The sequence below is a fragment of the Cupressus sempervirens genome, chromosome 9, assembly GCF_028749045.1.
Source record: "Cupressus sempervirens isolate cs-2001-9-10 chromosome 9, ASM2874904v1, whole genome shotgun sequence".
Classification (NCBI taxonomy): Eukaryota; Viridiplantae; Streptophyta; class Pinopsida; order Cupressales; family Cupressaceae; genus Cupressus; species Cupressus sempervirens.
The window spans coordinates 744,091,110-744,099,914 of record NC_143126.1 but is presented as its reverse complement, the minus strand read 5'-3'; the positions used below and the strand labels follow the sequence as shown (position 1 = coordinate 744,099,914).

General features: G+C 35.8%; 1 pseudogene; it reads left to right on the top strand.

Moving 5' to 3' along the window:
* Positions 1 to 3,278: 3,278 nt before the first annotated feature.
* On the top strand, positions 3,279 to 5,653 carry LOC149540848 (protein LATERAL BRANCHING OXIDOREDUCTASE 1-like; annotated as a pseudogene).
* The last annotated feature ends 3,152 nt before the right edge of the window (positions 5,654 to 8,805 follow it).

Here is an 8,805-nt window from a genome sequence, read left to right as displayed (position 1 = left end):
CAATGCTTAACTATAGTTAGGAAAAGTTAAGATATTGACCAAAACCAAAGTTAATTCTAAAGTTGACCTTTTTACAAAATACATAAATAAAAACCTAAGACAACTTTAGACATATGCACTACTAACTTTTAACCATGATCACCAATATTTCTTGAGCTTGCTCTTTGATCTATAGGTGTTGTGAGTAGCTGAGTCAAGTTTTCCTTATACACTCTAAATGATTTGATGACCTAAGCCAAAGTCTTTTTTTTAATGATGATTAAGCTCTACATGTTCAACCTGCATAGATCATGTTTCTTTTTGACTTCATCCAACTCTATGATGTAACCTAGTAAGTTTTGAATATAGGAGTCCAAAAAATCACTAAGAGACTGCTCAATCTCATCATAATGCTAGCATATGAACTTTTTTTACTGCCAAGTTCAATGCTACTTTTTGCCTCTATGCATTCCAAAACTAATTTTTTATATTGAACTACAAGTGGGTGTCCTCTCGCATGGGCTAGATCACTTTCCAATGTTCGTTGTGCCAAGGGTGATTTATCTTCTTTTCTCATCATCGTCCAAAAGTTTGCAACTTCCATATGTCCCATCTTTGTATTTGATATCTCGGGAAGTGTGCTTGTTAATATCATAGGAGGCTCTTTGCCTTGGAATTTATACCTCATAGTATTGTTTACCAAATTACTTGATAAATGTTCCTTCAACTTCGTATTTTGAAATTATTGACTTTGAGGCATATAGATTCACTTAAAGTATCATGCCAATCAACTCACCTACCTTTCCCTCTCTTGGTCAAGTTCACTACTTGATTCAAAAAACCATTTCGACTGATGTTTTCTTCTTTTCAAAGTTTTTAGGTATATGTAGGCCTTTGAAAAATTAATCTTCCTTGATTACTTATTAAGCATTCACATTATAATAGAACAAATCCAATAATGACTTTTTGTTGAGGCATTTTATCAAATAAGTCAACTGCTCTGCTAGATGAATGTGGGTACATTTAGATTTGGCATTCTATCAAACAATTGATGTACTTGGTTTATGTTTGACACTTTGTGCTTCATTAAGTTGTATGCATGGCTTGAGGCATTTGGTTGAACAAATCACATGTCTTCAGACTTAACTTGTCAAGCTTTTACCATATCTAATATCATAGTTTTTCAAAGGCAGGGACATATCCAACTTGGGCTACAATGTAGATTTCCCCTTCAAAATGTTATCATAATGCTCCACATTTTATTGAATGTTCCTTGTGTGCAAAATGAAGTCACATTGTTCATGAAAACTTATTCAAATTATCCATAACATTAATATCAAACATATTGTGTCCTTTACTTTGCATATTCATATATATACCTACAAATTTGGAGTTTTATATGCCTTGTATAGGTTGCATAAAATGCCGCAGCTTGCTCTCTAATACTCATAGAAAATCATGCATGAAACAATCTCTTTCCAAGACATTTAGTCAAACAATTCACATCCACACTAAACATCAAAGTTCCCTTCTTACCATGTGCAGGATGAATGAAGACATTTTCTCAAACATTTGGAAACTTCCTCTACTCCTAACTTTCCTTTCTTGCAGCTTTGTTGACTTGAAAATAATTTATTTAATAGCTCACATGCCTTGTCTGTCATATCATGAAATGTTGTGGGTTGTAATTACTCCTTTGAATCTGCACACTTCGTGCAATGCCAAATAGCTACCATGGCTTGCTTATGGTATGTCAAACCTACGGATATATGAGGAGGGTCTTTAATAAAATATTTCACTTGCCTTGCTTTGTGCAGCCACCACCATATTAATGCCAACATGCTAAGAAAAGTTCATGCTACTTCGTGCTTCCATTAGCATGTCATAGTAGGAGAGGTAAGTTATAGTTCCCAAAAAAATTGTATGTCATGTCTATGCTCTACACTTCATTTTCACATCCAAATATTTTTTCAAATGGTTCTCTTCAAATTGTATGCATATATTGATGAAGATGTTGTACATGAAACCAAAAGAAGATAGGTAAAACATGTTAATTAAAATAACCAAGAAAGGTAGCCATGAGATGAAGTTGGACCATAGTGTAGCAGAGTAGTCCTTAGTTTTTCCCTAGATCCCTTTGTCATTCATTTTCCTACTGGAATATGAAAATAATAGAATAGATATTTGAATCCATTACACAAGCATGTAGGATATGTCGCTTAGATTGAAGGAGGTCAGCTTTAAAATCTCATGTTCACTGTTGCTCAAGGAATCATTTGGCACTTCCATACAGATAAAACTAGGCTTCAAGATTATATTTGTGAATTTGATTTTCAATCAGCGCTTGTTTTAAAGTCGGAGTTTGGGTTAGGATTAGGTTAAAAAGTTGGAGTCTGTAGTGAGAGAGAATTTTACTACGTGGAGAGAGAAGATCTTGAGTGAGAGAAGGCAACCCAAACTCATGCTTCTCTCTAAAAGTTTGACTACATAGAGAGAGGTAGTATGGGTAGAGAGAAAATGTTGAAGGAGAGAAAGAAACCCAAACTCAAACCTGAGCTTCTCTCTAGATGTTAAAGTACAAGGAGAGAGAAAATCTTGAAATAGTGAAAAATAATTTCTCTATGTCTTTCCATTAATTAACTTAATTAATTCTCTCTCATAACATGATCCAGGCAACAAAAATGAATTCAAAATTAAATATTCTTTACTTTCAATCACTTCATTTCCTAATATCACTAAATTCTAAAACAAGTGTATTATTAAAACATTAAAAGAATTGATTCTTCTAAAAATCTTCAATAAATTTTCTTAATAGAAATACCACTTTTTATGCTATATTATTCAAACCTCCTTAAAATAAATGTAGATTTCCATTATCCACAATTTTTAAAAAAAATCTAAAAGCACTAGTGTCATTCTAAAGTAAATAGCCAAAATGTATGATAAATTGATCAACAAAATAACTTTGAAATTTTTTTAAATGTCAATATAAACCAGCCATAGTTTGTCAACAATTTTTTTTAAAAAACAATTAATTATTAGTCTTAAGCTGCAAATCCTCGTCATTAATAGACTTGTATTCAACCGGAGACCATTAATGACAAATAACTAGGACTGTTTAGTCTGATGACTAATGTAAATTTAATAATGATTGTCTAACGGTCTAGTATAGAGCGACAAAGGAGTTCAAAGATTTTCGATAATGGAGCTGGAAAACATTTCTAGCTCACAGATGAGCATAGCATTATACGCTTTGTTGGATGCTCATTCTTGCTTACCTATATATACTACACGCGCTCATGTTTAACAGCACGCGTCTTCTCTTCAAAATTAACACTCTTGTATTAGGCATACTAATTAGCATAGGTATTAGGTCAAATTGCATTACCAGTTCTAATCATGGCCAGTCCAAACCCCAAATTTTTAAGGTTGATGATATGCAGGAGTTTGCAAAATTGAAGCGTGAGGATGTACCAGAAAGATATATTCGACCTGCAAAAGAGAGGATTGGATGTACAGCACTAAGTGCTCCCCCTGGCCTCCATGTCCCTCTCATTGACATGGCCATGTTATTCTCATCAAACCATTCCGCTAGAGAGCATGAAATGGACAGGCTTGCTGGTGCTTGTAAATAATGGGGTTTCTTCCAGGTTAGTACCTCTGCACATTTACATCACTTTCCTTCTAAAGAAAACATGATATCTGATTTCTGCATTATCATTATTATCTGCTTCTTCGTTTCATCCGCTAAGTATTTCAAACTACATGGGATATTTATAGAAATTGTATATTTTTAGATTTAGATAAGTTTGCTATATTCATAGAAAATGTAAACCCAGATGTTGAATCTAGTTGGCCTTCGCTGTCAAAATACGCTATCTATTGATTGTGACTTATAATCCTTGTGTCTCCTCTCTCAGGTGTTTAATCATGGAATTGACCTTGGGCTACTGGAGTTGATAAAGAAAGTGGCGAGGGAATTTTACAAGTTGCCACTTGAAGAAAAAGAGAAGTATGCAATGATTCCTGGCACAATCCTGGGATACGGCCATGCTTTCATTTTCTCAGATAAGCAGAAGTTAGACTGGTGTGACATGATGGCCTTGGCAACCATGCCCAACTCTCTTCGCAAGCAAAACCTTTGGCCCACAAAGCCTCTACTCTTCAGGTAAATGAATTTCATTTCATTTTCATCAAGTAGAGTTTATGGAACACAAATGGGCGCACCCAATTTGGTATTTATCATTTAATATAAAGTTTAATCTAAATTTTCTTCTATTGCTATGTTTTTTTTTCTATTGACAATTATGACCTGAGACACTGATAGTGCATGAGTTTCGCAGTGATACAGTGGAGGCTTATTCAAGGGAGGTATTTAAGATCTGCAGGAAATTACTGAGTATCATAGCTGAGAACCTTGGTTTAAATCCCAACATATTTGTGGAGATATTTGGAGAAAGTGTGCAGGCGGTGAGGATGAACTTTTATCCTCCATGCCCTAGGCCTGATCTGGTTCTAGGTTTGACGGCACACTCTGATGGAAGTGCTCTTACTGCGTTGCTCCAAGATGATGACTCTGTAGGTTTGCAGATTCTTCATCAGAACCAGTGGGTTTCTGTAGAGCCAATCCCAGATGCTCTGGTTATCAACATAGGGGACACTCTAGAGGTATGCATTTACAAGTTTTCACTAGACATGGCATTGGAATAGGCTATAAATCCACACTGAATTACTTACTTCAAAATTCACAGGTATTGACAAATGGAGAGTACAGGAGTGCTGAGCACAGAGCAGTAGCAAACAAAAACAAGGAGAGATTATCAATTGTTACATTTCACGCGCCGAGCTACGATGTGGAGCTGGGTCCACTGCCTCAATTTATAGATGAACTATATACAAGGCTATACAAGAACTATATACATGCAGACTGCAATACCCACTATCTCACCAACAAACTGAACGGGAAGAAATCCCTAGATTTTGCAAGGGTATGGTAATAAAAGTGAAGTCTCGTCTCTAGTTTATGTTAGATTTAATAAAATTGAATCCGCTGGGATTAGACTTTTGTTTTATATTTTGATGTCATGAATAATCAACGGTTGCTCTTACGGGAGTGATATGATGGGTATCTGCACTTTAAAGAAAGTTTGGCTTCGAATCAAATATCTAGAATTCCTAAAGAAAATAGAAGAGTTTAATAGCGTAGTAATGTGGATTGGAAAGTAATTGTCAAAGTATGTTTTGACAATTGGCTAGTTTTCATAACATCTTCGCATACATAGAGTTCGGAAGTTCGAAATAAAATCCTAGTTGATCACCCTGATTTGCTTACTTCGCCCAGAATCTATCTCATTTATTATCTATTTAAGCTTATTCTTCCTACCTATGTATAACTGTTTTATGCTTCGTTCTCACGATGCTAATCTAAAGAGCTATTACGATTTATCTAGTCCAAGGTAGAAATTAACATTGTTATTTGAACATTATTCTATTAGTAGAGTGTGGTTTTTAAAAATAATTAAAGAAATGTTCTTGAAGGACTGTTTCAATCTAATATAATTGTTGGAATATTTATTACAGCAGTATACGTTTGTCCCTTGAGTCAAACGCTCACCTACCACCTCTGACGTCCATAATAGAAAGAAAACATCAATACGGTAGGCGAGATTTTTGAATTTGGAAATGAGAGGGAAAAACGTTTTACGTCAGAAGACAAAAAGGAATGTATTATTCATTCATTCATTTTTTTAGAGCAGATCAAGCAGATCAGAGAGAAGTTGCAGAGCTGAGCAGAGAAGGAAGAAGGAAGAAGGAAGTTTGCGCCTGCAGTTGCACATGGTTCCTTGTTCACTCTGTAAGTTTTTTTGTGTTTGGTTTTGTCCTGTTGAAGCAGTGATTGCTCCAGGCACCATTGTATGCAGCCATTAGAGTTGTAGGTTTAAAGGTTTATTAAAGTTTGAAGTATTATCAATTTAGGGTTATTTTAGGGTTTTCTGATTGAAGCCGAATGCTCCCAGATTTTGTAATAGTTTAATGCAAGATTGAATAAAAAGCAAGCAGCATACTTAATCCATTGTTCTTACTCTTCTATTCATTGCATTTGACAAGTTTGGTTGAAAGCTTAAAGCTTTGACTCTCTGATTTTAATGGTGAATACATTCATGTTGGAATTTTTTTAAGTTATAAACTTTAGTTGGAGCTAAGCTCACTCGGCATCTATTGTTGTCGAGCAAACTTTTTAGGGTTAGGGTTGTGAGTTGAAATTTAAATTTTTATTAATATTTCTCACATGGTATCAAAGCTTTGAGGCCCCACATCCAAAGTGATTTAGGGTATTTTTTTTTTCTTGGGATATTTGACATCGCAGGAGATGCAAGAAAGATATGGCAGCAGCCACCATCATTTAATGGACATAATTATGATACATTTGCAAAGAAAATGAAAATCATTATGGTTGCAAATGACTTATGGGAGTTTGTAGTTAATGGATTCAATGATGTGACTGATCCAACTCAGTATGTTGCCCTCACAAATGCACAGAAGACTCATTTGAAAGAGTCAAGGAGAAAAGATGCTAAGGCATTAAGTTTGATTGAAGCAGCAATGACAGAGATAGTATTCTCAAATATTGCAGTAGTAAATTACGCAAAGGAAGCATGGGATATCCTTGAGACAAACTTCAAGGCGACTGATAAAGTCCATACTATAAAGCTACAGAATATAAGGAGGGAGTTTGAGAACCTTTAGATGAAGGAAAATGAATTAGTTGCAGACTTCAGTTCAAGGACCTCCAATGTAATTAATCAATTGAAGTCAAATGGAGAAGACTATCAAGAGCAGAGGATAGTGAAAAAGATATTGAGGAGTTTACCTCATAAATATGACCATTTGGTCATGACAATAGAAGAGGCAAAAGACCTCACTACTTTGACAATGGATGAGTTGACGGGTTCTCTTCAAACCCATGAGTATAGGATAAATAGATCCACATCTTCTTCTACCCAAGAGCAAGCATTCAGGGCTCAATCAAATTCAAGAGGAAGGGGGAGAGGAAGAAATGGCTCAGGAAGAAACTCCAGAGGCAGAGGCCAAGGTAATGGAGGACAAAGAAATGATGCAACAGAAAGCTCAGGAAGAGCAGATGGAGCAAGTAGCTCACAAAATACTTCAAGAGGAGGTAAGAAAAACTAAAACTCAAATAAGAGTAATGTAGAATGCTACTACTGTCATAAATATGGGCATTATGCAAATGAATGCTGGAAGAAGCAGAAAGATCAGTCAAGACAAAGAAATGTGGCTGATGTGAATGTGGGAAGTGAAAACACTGCCTTCATCATGTGTAATGTTGGTGAAGAAGAAAGCCCCGACATTTGGTACCTCGACAGTGGATGTAGCAACCACATGAGTGGTAATGAAACCTTGTTTTCATTCATTGACAAGAGTTTCAAATCAGAAATTAAGATGGGTAACAATGGAACCCTACCAGTTGTGGGCAAAGGATCTATTATGGTCCGCACCAAGAAATGTGAAAAAAGAGAAATACAAAATGTGTGTTTCGCCCCTGGTATGAAGCACAATTTGATGAGCATTGGTTAGCTCATTCAAAATGGATACAAAGTGCTAATGGAGAATGACATGTGTGTCATTCAAGAAAAGGATGGGAGCAAGAACCTACTTGTAGCAGTTTAAATGACAAAGAACAAAATGTTTCCCTTGAAGATTGAGACATGTTTCTTATCTCAAGTTAGTGCTGCACCTCCCACACAATCAGCTCTAAGGAGTGTGATTGAAGACCCCTCATGGCTATGGCACCTCAAGTATGGTCATCTTGGCTATGCTGGTTTAAATTTATTGTCAAATAAAAGAATAGTAGAAGGTTTGCCACGTATAGGAAATTCATATGACAAGTGTGAGGCATGTATTTTGGGTAAGCAACATAGGCTTCCCTTTAATTCTAGAAATTCTAGGAGGGCTAGATATCCATTAGAGTTAGTGCATACTGACCTAGTCTGTCCTATGCAAGTTACTTCCATTGGGAAGAGTACATATTTTATGACATTTATTGATGATTTTAGTCATAGGACATGGGTGTATTTCTTAAAGAATAAATATGAAGCATTTGATGAATTTATAGAATTTAAAGCCCAGGTTGAAAGAGAATGTGGACACTATATCAAGGTCCTAAGATCAGATAGAGGAGGGGAGTATACATCCAAATTTTTTGTAAATTTTTGCAGGAAACATGACATTAAGAAAGAGCTCACAGCCAGCTATACACCACAGCAGAATGGAGTGGCTAAAAAAAAGAACAGGACCATTGTTGAAATGGAAAAGAGCATGATGAAAGAGAAAGGTCTCCCAACTAAATTTTGGGAAGAGGCTGTGGCAACAACAGTTTACCTAATTAATAGGTGTCCTACAAAGGCAGTCCGTGATAGAATTCCAATTGAAGCTTGGTCACAAATAAGATGGATAGTTGAACACTTAAGGGTGTTTGGATGTGTTGCATATGCATGTGCCTAAAGAGAAAAGGCAAAAATTTGATGATAAAGGTGTGAAATGCATTTTCACAAGGTACAACCCAGAATCAAAGGCATACAGATTGTATGATCCATTGAACAACAAGATGATGCTTTCAAGAGATGTGGAATTTCTTAAAAATTAGTCTTGGTATTGTTCAACTGATGAGTCACCAAGAACTTCAAGTAAAGTGCCAATTATGAGTGAAAAAGATGTTGATGAACAACAAGAACAAGGAGAAAATAGAAGAAAAGGCAAGCTAGTTCAGACAGTGCCGAGCTCCTCTAGGCATGACCGAGTGTCAGT